The sequence below is a fragment of the Palaemon carinicauda genome, chromosome 19, assembly GCF_036898095.1.
Source record: "Palaemon carinicauda isolate YSFRI2023 chromosome 19, ASM3689809v2, whole genome shotgun sequence".
Lineage (NCBI taxonomy): Eukaryota > Metazoa > Arthropoda > Malacostraca > Decapoda > Palaemonidae > Palaemon > Palaemon carinicauda.
In genome coordinates, this window is record NC_090743.1 from 45,358,574 (window position 1) to 45,375,895 (window position 17,322).

General features: G+C 40.7%; 1 long non-coding RNA gene across 4 annotated transcripts in view; it reads right to left on the bottom strand.

Moving 5' to 3' along the window:
* LOC137658238 (uncharacterized) overlaps positions 1–17,322 on the bottom strand; it is a 106,270-nt gene that overhangs the window by 24,788 nt on the left and 64,160 nt on the right. The window contains exon 1 of one of the 4 annotated variants that reach the window (XR_011047291.1): positions 16,800–16,925. The exons of the other annotated variants lie outside the window; for them this stretch is intronic. This is a non-coding gene — a long non-coding RNA (uncharacterized lncRNA). Of the gene's footprint in view, positions 1–16,799; positions 16,926–17,322 lie in introns of those variants that run through there. 4 annotated transcript variants of the gene reach the window in all.

Here is a 17,322-nt window from a genome sequence, read left to right on the forward strand (position 1 = left end):
ATTCCTCCTAAACATTCGGGGCAAAGAAGACTGGGTCTCCATTGATCGTCTAAAACCTGCTTATCTTCTGCCAGATGACCCGCCTACAGTTCGCCTCTCTAAATTAGGGCGCCCTATTTAACATGTTCAGTATGTCATTTTTAGAGGGGGAGCCATGTACCAACCGTGTGTCACACAATTGTACATAATTCCTTTTGCATATATTATGCTTGTATCTTCGCTCTTCCCTCGCACTAAACGAACATGAAAATTCATGTCTGCTGTTTTCCTCTGTAACTTTGTCTGTCTTGTTAACTTATGTCCTGTTGGCTTGAGGTTTTGTATATAAAGGAGAGTGTTCTATAATAATATAACTCAGTTGATTGCATCCTGCCTTTGAGTTCACAACCCTCTCTCGGCAACGTCACACCCTCATTACCGACCACGAAACGCCTGGACCTGAAATATCTATGTTCCTGTCAACCGTCGAGAGCTGCTGTGAAGAGTAGTATTTTTTTGTAGTATTTATCTACTATCTTGACTGTTCCCCTATTTGCTGGAGTGTAGTTTAATCAAATGATTTTCTTTGTTTAGTTCAGTGCTTCCTAAGTACTCAATCAAGAAACAATTACCTTTGACTAGTTGTAAATAAAATTATGTTTTCTTTTGCGAGTTTTCTTTCTATATTTCCTTTTGTTTGATTGCTTATTGTAGTTGAAAAGTCCCCATTTCATTAATCAATTCAACAGAACCTGGTTCAATCCCCACGAGGATCGTAACAGTTGGCGACCTTTGCCAGAATTTTCGACTACATAACCAATTGAAACAGGGAGAATATAGAAAGAAGCAGAATGAGTGCGATTACGAGAGATTTGATAGATTCAGGTAAACTTCTTGGTCTAGATGGCGATGATCTCCGTGATTATGTTATTAAGAGAGAACAGGAAGTGTTAGAGAGAGATGAAAGAGCAGCTGAAAGAGAAGAAAATGAAAGAAAGCGAGAAGAAAATGAAAGACAGCGTAAGCATGAGTTAGAAATGGCTCGTTTAAGACAAACCCTTCATAACAGACGGTCAGGTAGCAGATCAGGGAGTAATTCATCTTTAAATAGTGACACTGATAGTTTAGACATGAGTGCAGTGCTTGAGATTAGCAGATGAGTACAGTCTCACACATGGTTTAAATGGCAGTAAAAAGAAAAACGATCTTTTGTCAAGTAAGGCACAACATAGTAAAAGTAGTTCTAACAATAACGATAATAGGAACCGGGATTATTATTATCATTATTATTGTTACACATGTGGGAAGGAAGGTCATATTTCTAGGTACTATAGGAGCCAATGGGCAGTCAGTAATTCAGAGGTCACTTGATACAATTGTAATAAGAAAGGTCATATAGCTAGGAATTGCACAGTAGAAAGTACGAATGTGAAGAAACCTGTGTCAGTAGTTAATAATCTTTCTTCAGGAAGGAATAGTCTCTTGAAAGAAACTAGGAAACATTATGGTGAATTTTGTCTGAAGGTTTAGTTTCTTCTCTTAAAGGAGGTGATTCAAGGGAAGTAGTTTAGCTTAGAGATACGGGAGCGGCCATATCACTCGTTAGGAGAGTGTGTGTACCAAGGAATGTAATAATCAGCATGAAAGAAAAAGTTATGCTAGGTGGGTTTCCGAACACTTGTGTAGTTTGTCCTTTGTTAAAGATGAAATTGGAAAGTCAGTTAGTGTCAGGAGATGTAAAACTAGCAGTCGTGGATACTTTGCCCGTAGACGGCGTTGACATTATTGTTGGTAACGATTTAACTACCTCCAAGTGTGTGAATCCTATTTTAAGTGAAGTTCAAGTGCCTGAAATGATAGTAACCAGGTCAGGATTAGATACAGATATTGACTACGGTCATAGGTTGTTCGAGGATTCAAACGTAGGTAATAGAGGCAGTGATGATGAGCTTAGCATGAGTGTAGCTGAGGAAATGTGACTCTATAAATGTTGATGATGTGAGCAGAGATGATGATGTAGCTGTCGAAAGAAGTGATGTACAGATAGACAATGTAATAGGCCCAAGTAATAGCAGCTGTAGTGTTTCAGAAACTAGCATATTGAATAAGGATGAACTAGTTAAGATGCAGAGGGAAGATGAAACGCTAACCAGAATTTTTGAATGTGAATTGGATGATGAACCTGAGAATGTTTGCAAGGAAACATGAATTTTTAAATTTAAAATTAATTTTCGAACACTTACCTGTATAACTTAATTCAGCCGATCACATCTGTGTCGGCTCCAAACAGATATAACTAATTAGGTGACTAATTATCTTACCCTCATTGATTGTGACCAACCGACAATTGGACCAAAAAGTCTCATTAAGATTGAGTTAATAAAATTAAGGAAATCTCGATAAAGAATGAAACTAAAGCACAATACCTGCAGACTTTTTGGAACGAACGGTCGTCAAAATCTTTAGCCCTGACGGCTTTAACTGTTTAACAGGTAACTGCTTGTCAATTAGAAAATTGACAGTTGGTCACGTGGTCCTCTATCCCTCCCCCACCAATGGTGGGGGGGCATCCCTCCACCAACCGGTTATTGAGCCATTCTTTAAGAATATGTTGTCGTAAAGCTGCTTATGATAATGTGGGGAGGTGGGAAGGGTCTTCCATTAAGTTATACAGGTAAGTGTTCGAAAATTAATTTTAAATTTAAAAATTCATTTGTCTCACACTTAACCTGTATAACTTAATTCAGCCGATTACCAGCATTTATCCTGGATGGAGGGCATAAGTAGAAATATAAACAGCTGATATAATTAAGTAATCTTTAAAGAATACAAACAGACCTGAGAGGACCTCAGAGTAGTTACCTTGACTGATATAGGACATCTCCATGTGTTGTAGTGAACTGGATCCCCAACAGTCAAGTTTAGTCATGGCTGGGTCAGTCTTAACGCCTAGTCGACTAACTACCCTATTCTAAACTAAGTTCCTAACCTTGTATCAACAACTTGCATACGTCGGTTAAGTCCGTTAGTTTAGTCATATGTCTCTGAAGTAAGGTAGGTGTAGGCCCCCGATGGGCCGTCACTACCTTACTTCCTCTCATGCATTTATACAACCTGCCTACGCGAGGTTTTCATTCGCACGGAGTGAGCCCTTATTCATATCCCATCTCATTCATGCCTTACATTCTTCCTTACATACACTAAGTATTTAGGGTAGAAGGCCAAGTAGATGTTAACCAACAATTTCTCCAGCTGCGACAATTGGACCGAGAGATCGTATGTTGTCATACACCAACTCCACGTCCTTAAGGTAGTGGGAAGCAAAAACTGTATTCCCTTTCCATAGAGCAGCATTCAGGACGGACTTCAATGAAGAGTTCTTCCAAAAAGAAAGAGACGTGGAATAACCCCTCAGACTGTGGGTACCTCTTCCCTTCTTGGACGCACCGCCTGATAAAGATTGGGGAGAAGCCTTTGCTATGAGTCTCCTGATAAAGAAAGAAACAGCATTTTTCGTCATGGCCTTTGACTGTAGTTTAGGGGAGACGAAGAGAGCCCGGGGTCTGTGAGGAATAGCCTTGGTTCTGGCTAGATAATAGCGTAAGGTTCTCACTGGGCAGTACAGTCTCTCCTCTTCCAGATGCCCAACAGTTTCACTTAAAGAGGAAAGAAGAAACTCTCTAGGAAGAGGGTTGGACTCTGATTCCGTCTTGGCTCTGAATTCTGGAAGGTACGTAAGGACCATGTCCTTTCCTCTTGTTCCTACAGAAGCAGAGATGGCTTGTATCTCTCCCAGTCTCTTGGCTGTAGCTAAAGTAACCAAGAAAAGTGTCTTGGTAGTCAAGTCATGTAGAGAAGCTAACCTGAGAGGTTCAAAGGGAGCCCCAGCTAGAAGCTTGAGAACCACATTCAAGTCCCACATAGGAGGACTAATGGAAATCTTGGGAACCTCAATCTCAAAAGATCTGATCAGGTCAGAGAGAATAGGGTCCTCAAAAACCTCACCAAAAGACAGCCTAAACACAGAGGCTAGTGCCGACTTATAAGCTTTAATGGCCGACACTGAAAGCTTTCTCTCCTTCCATAGATAAAGAAGGAAATCCGCAATCTTTGGAACTGTAGGTCTAGAAGAGGTGTGGCGGTTCCTCTTACACCAACCTCTATAAACTACCCACTTACGCTGGTAGTTCAAATTGGTAGAGTGTCTTCGTGCCTTGGTGAGCTGTTCAGCCACTGCTGAAGATACTCCCCTCGCTCTAGCGATACGCTTGACAGTCTCCAGGCGGTTAGAAGTAACGAGGACGGTCGAAGGTGGAACCTGTGGAAGTGAGGTTGGCGTAAGAGGTCGTACCTGACAGGCAACCTCCTTGGAATGTCTATGGAAAGTTCTAGGAGTCTTGCAAACCATTCTTTCTGAGGCCAGAACGGGGCTACCAGGGTCATTGTGCACCTCTGCGATGACTGAAATTTGTGTAAGACCTGGTCTATCATCCCTAATGGTGGAAAGGCGTAAGACTGAAGGTCCCTCCAGTCTTGAAGCATAGCGTCGACCCCTGCAGATTGAGGATCTGTCTGAGGGCTGAAATATGATGGAAGACGGAAATTTAAAGCAGTTGCAAACAGGTCTATGTTTGCTGGCCAAAGGTGAACAAGGCGATCTACTACCTCCTGACAAAGAGTCCATTCGGAACCTAGCACCTGGTCCCCCCTGCTCAGAGCATCCGCAATGACATTCTTCTTTCCCGGAATGAATTGAGGTCGGAGAATAACGTTGTGATCCTCTGCCCACTGGAGGATCTCCTGTGCGAGAAGGTTGGGACTTTGTTCCTCCTTCCTTCTTCAAATAGGAGATCGCGGTGGAGTTGTCTGCATACACTGCGACTACTTCGGATGTACACAGAGGAGTGAAATGGAGAAGAGCCTCCCTGATTGCCTTGAGTTCTCTCCAGTTTATGGACCTGGAGATCTGGGAAGGAGTCCATAAACGAGCAATGCTCTCCTGCTCTAGAGAAGCTCCCCATCCTATGTCTGAAGCGTCTGTATGCAGAACAAGCGTAGGTTCGAGGACTTTGAGAGACAGTCCTGCATTCAAGTGTATCTCCTGGGACCACCAAAGAAGATCCTCCTGACTGCGTGCTGTCCACTGAATTTGTTTGGTGTTGTCCTGCCAGTCCCAATGTTGTCTCAATGTGAATTGAAGATCCCTCATACGGCGTCTTCCGTTGGGAACTAGTAACGTGAGAGAAGCAAGGTGGCCTAGAAGGCTCATCCATAGAGAAACTCTTGGGGTCGGAAGTAACAAGAACTCCTCTATAATTCTCCTGAGGTTGTCTTTCCTCTCTTGAGATGGGAAGACCCTTAAGAGAGGAGATACAATCTTCATTCCCAAATAAGTCGTCTGTTGAGATGGTGTGAGAGCAGACTTCTTGTAGTTTATCTTTATTCCCAGAGTCCTGCAAAGATCCAGGACCAATTCCTTCACACGAAGAGCTTCCTGAAGGGAAGGAGATAGGAAGAGCCAGTCGTCCAGATAGCGGCACATCCGAATACCCATCCGGTGGAATTTGGCTGCAACTGGGGCCATGATCCTGGTGAAGACCTGAGGAGCCGTTGCCAGTCCGAAGCAGAGACACTTGAACTGCCAAGTCTCCTCTCCCCAGCGGAAGCGCAGAAGATGGCGAGAGTCCTGATGAATTGGGACTTGGAGATAAGCATCCTGGAGGTCGATGGTAAAGAACCAGTCCTCTTCCCTTATAGCTAGAAGAACCGTCTTCGGAGTCTCCATCTTGAACTTCGTAATCTCTACGAAGGAGTTGAGGATAGAGAGATCGATGATGGGTCTCCACCCTCCTGAAGCTTTCGTCACCACAAACATGTGGCTGTGAAAACTCCAGGAGTTGGGCGGGGCTAGCTCTATGGCCCCTTTGTACTTCAGCTGAAGCATCTCCTCCCTGAGCGCTTGTTGCTTTACGGACCTGCCGGAGTAACTGATGGATGGTGGCGAATGACTGGTCAAGGGTGGTTGAGACTTGAGAGGTATCCTGTACCCCTCCCTTAGTACGATGGTCACCCAAGGGTCCGAATTCAGGGCCTCCCAAGCCTGCCAATGATGTTGTAAGCAGCAACCCACTTGTACGTGTTCGTGTGAAGGAACTGGCCCCTATTTCTGAAAACCCTTTGGGACAGGGTTCTGTGAGGACCTAAAGTCCTTCTTCTTGTCCTGTTTCCTGGCTTGGAAATTTGATGAAGCAGCAACTGTGGACTTCTGCTTCTTCCCATATCTATTATCATTTCCTCGACCTCCTTGCTGAGGAATAGGGCGTTTGCCCGAATCCTTCTGAGGGTAGGGCTGTTTCTGTTGCGGCTTAAATGAAAGTGATTTCTTTAACAAGTCATTTAACATATCTTCCTTCCGCATCTTGGAAGACAGTTGGGCCCGAGAGAGAACATCCTCCAGAATAGCAGGTTCAAAAAGGTGATGTCCAAACATCTGGGATTCCCTTAGTAGATCTTTATGACGTATGGAGAGAGAAGCAGGGGCCCTGCTGAGATAATGGTCCCTTCTTTTACCAGTCAGGTAAGCCTCGTGGAAAGTAGTCTCTTTCATCTGGTCCTCAAGGCAGCGCCCAATAGACCTGGCTATCTGGAGGTAGAGAGGTCGATGCGTTGTGAGGAAAGAAGGTTCCTTCAGAAAAGCTGTCAAAACATACCACAGCCAGGCCAGCATGTTCCCAATCTCCTGTATTCTTCTAGTGGAGGCTTCCAGTCTCTTGCACTCTTCCACAGAGATACCAACCAAGGCACGTTCACCCTTCACTCGTGAGGGTAACACGTCCTCAAAGGAGGGGTTGAGAGGGGTGGGAGCTGGACCGTAAGACTCTTCTTCCAGCTGCAGGTATCTCTTGGTCTTGCCTAGAGCAATGGTGGGGTATGGAATGCGTCCGGCCTGACATCTTTCCTTTGCTCGTTTCCTGACTCCCTGGCGAGCTAATTCTAAGGGTTCTGATGGGGTCCATTTGGGTAATCTGTCAAACTTCTGCTTCTCTAGACCCTGAACAAAACGATTCAGGGGGGGCTTAGAGGAAGCAGGAACCTCCTTCACTTGACGAACACTCTCTGGGAAGGCATTCTCGGAAAGACTCATCAATTCCCTGAAGGAATTAGGGATCAAAGTTTCAAGAGCTGTGTCATCCATCTCGTCATCCTGAAGAATTCTAAATTTCTCCGCTGCTGCCCAAAGTCTCCTGGAGAATTCAGCATCTCCATCATTGGGTGAGGAACCTGTAGAAGGAGACCTGTGATCATGCCAGGTCCTTGGCTGAGAACGTTGCGAAGATCTGGGGCTTCTGGTAGACGAAAGATGTCTACTCCTGGAAGGGGAATGGCTTGGGGAGAGATGTCTCCCAGTACTACTGGATAAGGACCGACGAGAATGTTTGGAAGGAGATCTATGGTGGGATCTAACAGATGAACGGCTAGGTCTCTGGTCCTTCCAATGAGACCTGGAATAAGGAGAAAGGTGGTCTGGGGAATGATGGGACCAACTCCGGTTGCTTCTCCTTGAAGACTGGCTTCTGGATCTTCGGTCAGAGGAAACACTGGAGTCCCTCAGGGACCTGAGGGATGAAAGTCCGGGTGTGCGGCTTGAAGAGTGACGAGATAGGTCTCTATGATAGGGTCTCGATGTGGATCTACCCTCAGGAGACATGCTTGAGTTGGACTGAAGAGAGGTATGCCTCCTACTGCGAGACGAGCTTCTATGAGAATATTTCCTGCGACTGGAACGCGGAGAAGACTTCACTGGGTCTGAAGGTTCATGGTCCTGCGAAGGCGCAGGGGAGCTCCCTCGTCGACAATTAGGAGAACGAAATCTTGACCTCCCTGGGTCTGAAGATAAAGGAGCTTGCGACGGTGTCGGGGTGCTCCCTCGCTGACGATGGGGAGAACGAAGTAGCGATGGGGTTTCTTCGTCCAAGTTGCTCATACACCCATCAGGGGTGATGGCGAACTGGACCTGCGACCTGCCCTGCTTTGGGGAGGGGATCACCTCACGGTGTCCGCTCGCCTCAGCGACTGGCGAACCAAGGGCAGGTGCAGAGCTGGAAGGCAATACAGGAACATTTAAAGCATTAAAGCAATTCACTAAAGAGGAAATGTCCTCACTCACCTTTGAGAACTTAGCCTCCCAAATAGCTTGCACTTTCTCAAGACAACTTATAAAAGCATTAGAACACTCGGCGGTAACCGTTGTAGCAGGAGAAACGGACCGGGCAACATCTACCGAGGAGCTAAAACTACTAACCCCTCCTACAGGGACATTGTCCTCCGGAGGATCTACCCCCTCCCCTAAGGCTGAACTAATCTCCTGGGAAGGAGAAGACCTAATCTCGTCCTCCGGTAGGCCACTCTTCGTGGTCTTACTCGACTTATAACTACTACGTTTCTTGGCTAAAGAATCCATATGCTTAACATATAACTTACGGTCTTCTTTAGACCAACCCTTACACTGTTACAAGTAACATTAATGTCACACTTAATACCCCTACATGATTGACAAAGAGAATGAGTATCAAAGGCAAACTTTCTACTTATCCTAGTCGAACAATTAGTGCAGGAGCGTCGAGTCTCAGAGTCAGATGGCATATTCATAAATCACTAGCACCATCAAAGGATCCAAAATCACTTGAAGACGACAAATCCAAGGTGTAGTCGTTAACAAAACCAAAAAGAATTCAATTATATCAGAGTGTTGGAGCGAAAGCACAAACGTGCTTCTGTGACAACAGATGAATAAAGAATGGCTCAATAACCGGTTGGTGGAGGGATGCCCCCCCACCATTGGTGGGGGAGGGATAGAGGACCACGTGACCAACTGTCAATTTTCTAATTGACAAGCAGTTACCTGTTAAACAGTTAAAGCCGTCAGGGCTAAAGATTTTGACGACCGTTCGTTCCAAAAAGTCTGCAGGTATTGTGCTTTAGTTTCATTCTTTATCGAGATTTCCTTAATTTTATTAACTCAATCTTAATGAGACTTTTTGGTCCAATTGTCGGTTGGTCACAATCAATGAGGGTAAGATAATTAGTCACCTAATTAGTTATATCTGTTTGGAGCCGACACAGATGTGATCGGCTGAATTAAGGTATACAGGTTAAGTGTGAGACAAATTTAGTTTAAAAGACGAACTTTTGTGTCGCTATGTTCGTCCTAAGACAGGTAGCAAAGAGGAGGTCATAGAGCAATTAGTAACTCCTAGGAAACTTCGTGAATCAATTTTGAAATTAGCACATGATGAACAAGGACATTTAGGAGTAAATAAAACATTCAAGTGTGTAAGTAAAACGTACTTTTGGCCTAAAATGAAAAGTGATGTGAAGAGATATGTTTTATGTTGTCACGAATGTCAAATGGCTGGCAAACCTAATCAAGTAATTCCCAGGGCTCCATTATGTTATATTCCATGGGTAGGAGAACCTTTTGAGAATGTCGTAATTGATATCGTAGGCCCTTTGCCCAGAAGTTAGGGAGGGAATATCTATCTATTAACAATCATTGATAGACTAACACGATATCCAGAAGCAATCCCAGTAAGAAATTGCAATGCAAAAACTGTAGTTAAACGCTTGCCGAACTATTTCTCTAAATTTGGACTTCCTTGCGTTATACAGAGTGATAATGGTAGCAATTTTATGTCAAAGTATTTCAGAGATAAAATGAAAGAGTTAGGGATTAAACTTGTAACTTCCACCCCGTACCACCCTGAATCACAAGGAATTGCTGAACATTTTCATCAAACGTTGACAAGTTGCTTAAAGAAGTTGTGTAATAATTTCGAACATGATTGGGAAGAAAAGTTACCTTTTGTCTTGTTGGCTTTACGATTAACTCCTAATGACACCACGGGATTTAGTCCTTTTGATTTGTTGTTCGGTCACACCGCCAAAGGACCTTTAGAAATTTTAAAGAGTAAGTTAATGCAAGAAGAAGGTAGAAAGGATTACATACAGAATATCGAAGATCACAAAGAGGATTTAAGGAAAGCCTGGCAGATGGCAAAAGAAAACGAGAGCAACCGTCAAGGGGAAACTAAAAGAAAGTACGATCTTAAAGCCAAAGACAGAATTTTCCATGTGGGTGATAGTGTCTTAGTATTAGTCCAAAAAGAAGGTCCCTCATTATCTTATAAGTTCAAAGGTCCATTTCCTATCATAGAAAAAAGGGGAAATTTGAATTACTTAATTGATATGGGTAGGCGTAGAGCTAAGTGGTTGCACATCAACTTGCTAAAGAAATATAATGAACGTCCAATGCCAGTTGTAACCGTGTCGCAGAGAGAGATTACTTTTGAGAAGAACTCTGATGTTCTTAATAATTTCACGTTGTTTAATTCTAGCTTAAAGGAAGAAAAGACAAGGGAATTATTCAATGTGTTTTCAAATTATCTAGAAACTGTGAGTGATAAATTGGGTTTGACTAATCTTCTAGAACACGATATTGAGTTGCAGGACACAAAACCCATTAGACAAAGCCCTTATCGTCTAAGTCCAGAAAAAGCAAATTCAGTCCGACAAGAAATTAAGTATAGGCTAGACAATGGTTTGATTGTTTCTAGCGAAAGTGACTGGTGTTCTCCAATAGTTCTTGTTAAGAAGGAAGATGGATCAGATAGGCTGTGTATTGATTTTAGAAAAGTGAATAGTGTTACGAAACAAAGTAATTTTCCTCTCCCCAGGATAGAAGATTGTTTAGATAAAATAGGAAATGCTAAGTTTATTTCTAAACTTGATTTGGCCAAAGGTTATTGGCAAGTACCTTTAAGTAGTCGAGCACAGAAAATATCTGCTTTCATAACACCTTTCGGTAGTTATGAACCCAAGGTTATGGCTTTTGGTCTACGGAATGGAGCGAGTACTTTTCAAAGATTAATGAATAGAGTTTTAAATGGAATTGATAACACTGTCGTGTATTTGGGTGACCTTGTAATATTTTCAGATACGTGGGAGCAACATTTACGCATTTTAGCTAAAGTATTGTCAGCCCTTGAAAAAAAGCAAAACTTGTTTTAAATCTAAAGAAATGTGAATTCGGAAAAACCTCGATCACATATTTGGGTCATAAAGTGGTTCTAGGTAAGATTTGTCCAAAAGATGGGAACATAGAAGCTATCATCAACTTCCCAATCCCTACCAGTAAAAAACAGGCAATGAGATTCATCGGAATGATTTCATATTTCCGCCGATTTGTTCCTAATTTTTCAGAAATAAGTGCTCCGATAACTAATCTTTTCAAGAAAGGACGAAGTTTTGTATTTGATAATTAATGTATCGAAGCTTTCAACAAGTTAAAGGCCATAATGATTCACGAGCCCGTACTAATGTTGCCCGATTTTAGCAAGGAATTTAATTTAGCGATAGATGCAAGTGATATTGGAATAGGAGGAGTTTGGTTGCAAGAAGTGAACGGGACCAAGCACCCTGTAGCTTATTATTCGAAGAAGTTAAATAAAGCACAGCAGAATTATTCAACTATTGAGAAGGAATTGTTTAGTTTAGTATCAACTTTACAACATTTTGAGATTTATGTACGTAGTGGTCATGTTTTAACTGTGTATACTGATCATAATCCGTTAGTTTACTTAGATAGGTTTAAGAATAAGAATAAACGTCTCATGCGTTGGAGTTTAGAATTACAGGACTACGATTTAAAGATAGTTCATATAAAGGGAAAGAATAATGTAATAGCCGACAGTCTTTCTAGAGACTTTTCAGAATGATATGGGCGTTTGTTTTCTTTCTGTTTTTGTTTTTGTTTTTTCTTCTATCAACAAGTAAGAGTGTGCTTTAGTTTAGTTACATGACACGAGAGTAATGAAGTAATTGTCTTTCAGTTTAGGGATAAGTGATTTTCTCCTTTGATAATTTTGTTAAAAAAAAAAAAAAAAAAAAAGATAAAATCAGTAGATTTTCCTTTTTTTTTTCTTTTAGGGGGACGTGTCATGGGTAGATAGAATAATATAGAAAAGAATGTTGAAACATGTGAATTTTCTACTCTTGAGAAACAGAGAGAGAGGAGGTCCTGCTAGTGTTTACTGAAAACTGTCACCGGGCCTGATGGAGTTCAAGAAATTTATTAGAGTTGCCTAGGTCGGTGGTCTTTGTCTGTAGCAAACCAAGGAGCCAACGTTATGAAAGGACCCATAGGACAAGAAGAGCAGTGTTGTCGCCGAATAATATACATTAACGAAAAAGGTAAACACATGCCTTGCTTCAATTATAGCGCGATATGGATCTTGATGACACCAGCACAGCTTTTGCGAAGATGCTATCATAGAGGCGTGGTTTTAAGGAAGACCAATAAGGAAGAAGGGAGAAAATTTCCTTATATGGAATTGTCCATAGTTAACCCCTCCTATACAGGGATATATAAACTTCAACGAGGACGACAGAACGGGAGTACGAAAGACAGAACAAGGGTATGGACGAGAGAGAGAGAGAGAGAGAGAGAGAGAGAGAGAGAGAGAGAGAGAGAGAGAGAGAGAGAGAGGGGTGGGGGGGAGAACAAGCACAGGGAAGGAGAGAAGACGTAAGGATCAGAATGTAGACGTAACCAGCCTTGTCCGAGATGTCAGAACGAGTTGACCCCTGCCCTCATTACCGACCACGAAACGCCTGGACCTGAAATATCTACGTTCCTGTCAACCGTCGAGAGCTGCTGTGAAGAGTAATATTTTTTTTTGTATTATTTATCTACTATCTTGACTGTTCCCCTATTTGCTGGAGTGTAGTTTAATCAAATGATTTTCTTTGTTTAGTTTAGTGCTTCCTAAGTATTCATTCAAGAAACAATTACCTTTGACCAATGAATTCACACTACAGTAATATTATTTTATCAACAAAATATTTCAAGAATTCTCGGAAATTTCTGATAACGGGAGAATGAAATTAAGTAGTCAAGAACAAGAATTATTCAGAGAAATAAAAATAATGCCTTAATATACAAGGCCACGACTTAACACACAATCGCCAGTTGAGGCTGGCGTGACGTCACAGTCAGCGAGAGGGGATCGAAAATGACAGTTCTGTCTGACTGACCTTTTTGTCATAAGGTTGGAGCACGGGTACTTGGGTTGGCAGCTCGTAACCCCACGTACTGAATCGATTGTACGTTCGTTAGTTTTAGTGCAGGCCACAGTTTCTTGCACAAGGCAGGCCGGCCTATAACTAGGATAAAATTTAAAAGACACGAATTATACAAAAAGGTAAAAATTTGACGTACTTACTTTTAAAGGCCATGGTCTGGCCCTCATTTGTCCTAGCTTTGGGTTGAAAGGGGGATTGGGCGCTGATATGTATATATGGTCAGTCTCTAGGGCATTGTCCTGCTTGATAGGGTAATTTTACTTTCACTTGCCTCTGCCATTCACGAGCGACCTTCAAACCTTTAAACTAAATCGTCTTATCCACTACCTCTTTGCAGTGTCGTCCACACGAGCTTAATTCTGTTTTGCCTTAATCTTTATTATTTTATTTTATTTTTTTTTCTTTGACACTGGCTATCTAGTACATGCAGCAATGGGCTTCAACGAGGTCCGATAATTAGCCGCGTAAACATTAAATTGATTTTATTTAGATTTATTTATCTTTAGGAAGGCGACGTGAAGTGCCATTTAGTATATGAGAAAGCTAAGAGCTTCGAGGGTTGATTATACAGAAGGCCCCCGACTTACGAAAATTCGGAGATACAAACAAATCCAACTAAAAATAACAACGATAAGATAAACACTATATTAAAACAATATTACATCATTTAATACACTACGCAAAACAACATTTGTGATAACCTGATATCTATTTCATATGAAACTCGACTCTTTGTTGACTTTTGTAACTGGAAATCATAGGCATGGGATTCAAGTTAGGCCTACCCTAGGACAATATTTAACAAAATTCGACTTGCAAACAAACAACTTATTAGAACCAGCTAAGTTTTTTGGTTGAAGACTTTCTGTAGGAGAGTTTTCAACTTCCCAAGGTACATTGAATAGTTTTCTTGTCACTAACATTGTTCCTGATTGCATAATCAAACTTGAGCTAAAGTTCCATAAACGACAAAAAACAGAAATCTAAATAAATACGAGGGAGGTTTTTCGAGAGTTATAAGCAATTTATTTTCATATCTGAAGACTAAATTTCTCTTGAAAATTATTTATTTAGTTTTTGAAAAGCTATTATAAAAGCTTCTGCACAAGCCAGATAACGTGATATATCCATTAGCAATAGACTACTTGTTGCTAATCTATTAGAACCCTAATTCATTCGCGTTTACATGGTCAAGTTTAGCTTAATTGTATTTAATTGAAAGCTCGCATGAAAGAATTTGTCGTGCGTACTTGAATTGAAGCGGCACTTAGTAGAGCGCAGACCGCCACCGCAGCAGTTTATTTCTCGACCTTGAGTTTAACAAGTATTGGATCTTCATACATTCGAACATAAACCAAGTTTGAAGTCTCTGTGATAACGATGTCCAAACTTATGGCTGATTGCGTGAATTGGACATTTTGCTTGGCCGTAACCTTGACCTTTGACCTTAAAAAATTTAATAATTTCCAGCTTTTTACATAAAGGTTAAGCCCTGGATGTTTCATTACTCTATTGAAATTGTAACCAGGAAGCTGTTCATAAAAACACAAACAGGGGGTAAAACATAACCTCCTTCAAACCTCATTGTCGAAGGTGATACTTATGTTTACGCACGTGCTCTTTATTCCATTAAAATACAAAACACAACATACATTGTTCACGGAGTGAAGCGTCCAGACCATAGCTCGAGAAATTCAACAACTTGAAAGATAATTTCGCCCGAAGGATCCTACCTAAGTTTGTTACCGACAATGCCTTTCTTCATAATATTAACTTTAAACAATTCACTTTACGTATTTTATCTTGATTAGCCCCAATAGCTTATTTCAAGGTCGATAATAGTCAAATGGAAAATTCAAATAAAAAAAGATTGCAAAACCCCCATTTTAGGCTGTTTCAATGTCTACGAAAGATATTTTGAGAGAGAGAGAGAGAGAGAGAGAGAGAGAGAGAGAGAGAGAGAGAGAGAGAGAGAGAGAGAGAGAGTACAAAAAGCTCCCACTAGACATAAAAAAAGGTATTAAGGCTTTCAGGGGGAAACTGAAGACTTTCTTGTTCTCTAAGTGCTTCAATAATGTGTACTTAAAAATTACCGATGAATATCTGAAAATGGATACGATAAACTGATACTGTAGGTCGTCTAAGGCACATAGTTTCCAGTGAGAGAGTGAGTGAGAGAGTGAGTGAGTGAGTGAGAGTGAATAAATGAGTGAGTGAATAAGTGAGAGTGAATAAATGAGTGAGTGAATAAGTGAGTGAGTGAATAAGTGAGTGAGTGAATAAGTGAGTGAGAGTGAATAAGCGAGTAAGTAAGTGAATAAGCGAGTAAGTAAGTGAATAAGCGAGTAAGTAAGTGAATAAGCGAGTAAGTGAGGGAGTGAGAGTGACACGAAAAAAAAATTTGGGATATATCAAATATAAAGAACTTTTATGAATCAATAACATTACCGGTAATTCACGTCCTAAATTAATAAGACATTTTACGCAAAAGAATGCCAAGAGACTATCTACTCTTAAAATAAATTTAATTAACCTTGCAGGGTAATATTCTTCGCAAAGAATCAATTATTTCTTTTTTCCAAGTCCCTCAAATCAATCATGAGGTTGAATAAGGAATAAGAAGTAAAGTATTTTCTATGATATGATGATTTAATATCATCATTAGAATAGATAAATCTATTTGATACTTTTATGTATTTTTGGGGACGGCTGATAATCAATGGATAATTACTTGCTTAACAATCGTCAAGAATTCTTAAGGTACCGAAATTATTATAATAACTGTGATTATAGTGTTCATCCTAACTAACTGCACCGTAGCCTATTTGGAACTAATTGCACCGTATTTGGAACTAACTAATTGCACCGTATTTCAAACTAACTAATTGCACCGTATTTGCAGCTAATTGCACAGTATTTGGAACTAGGTAATTGCACCGTATTTGGAACGTAACTAATAGCACCGTATTTGCTACTACAAATAATTGCACCGCATTTGGAACTAATTGTACAGTATTTGGAACTAATTGCAACTTATTTGCAATTAATTGACCGTATTTGAAACGAATAGCACCGTATTTGATACTAATTGCCACTTATTTGCAACTAATTGCACCGTATTTGAAACTAATTGCATCGTACTTGGAACTAAGTGCATCGTATCTGGAACTAACTGCACCGTATTTGCAACTAATTGCACCGTATTTGCAACTAACTAATTGCATCGTATTTGGAAATTTAACTAATTGCATCGTATTTGCAACTAACTAATTACACCGTATTTGGAACTAATTGCATCGTATTTGGAACTTGAACTAATTGCATAGTATTTGGAAGTAACTAATTGCATCGTATTTGTAACTAACTAATTGCACCGTATTGGCAAATGTAATTGCACCGGCTTTGGAACTAACTAATTACATCGTATTTGTAACTAACTAATTGCATCATATTAGGAACTTTAAACAAACTGCAATAAAAGTTATTTTATCAAAGTACAAGAAATATTGTCAGCACCGAAAAATGGATAATGGCCGTCACCAGCTTCGAAATCTAGCCCTTTTCGATACCTATATGTATAATTATCACTAACACTTTTACAAAAGACGACGGATATTCGAACATCACGTTTACGGAAAATGAAAATAAAATCAAGAAAACCCTTTTTTTTTTTTTCTTACCGGAAATGGTCTCCAAACACAAGAGCTTTTCAAAACTACAACCTGCTTGGAGTGTAGCTGACTGACACTTCTACCTAGTCAGTCGAGAAAATTGCTACAGCCAATCGGAGGCCTCCACCATATCCGGCCTTCGCTCATTGGTTAAAATCTTCATGTTTTTAAAAAGTGGATGTCTAGTTGGGCTTTAACAGTTCTAAAGACCTGTCTAAAAGGACAATTCAGTTTCTACAGTAAATGTATGAATAACGCGTTTAAAGAATTGTGTATATTAAGTAAATTAGTGTATTCCCTTTTTCAACTTCTAATTCAAAGAAATTAACAAATGACTCGGTAAATTCTATAACAAATAGGTTACACTTAACTAATTTGTTGAACTGACTCCGGATTATTCTTATATACCTGCCTAAGTTTGGGTTGAATCAGCATCTGAATATTCTGGAGAGAGAGAGAGAGAGAGAGAGAGAGAGAGAGAGAGAGAGAGAGAGAGAGAGAGAGAGAGAGAGAGAGATTCTTAAAATACAGA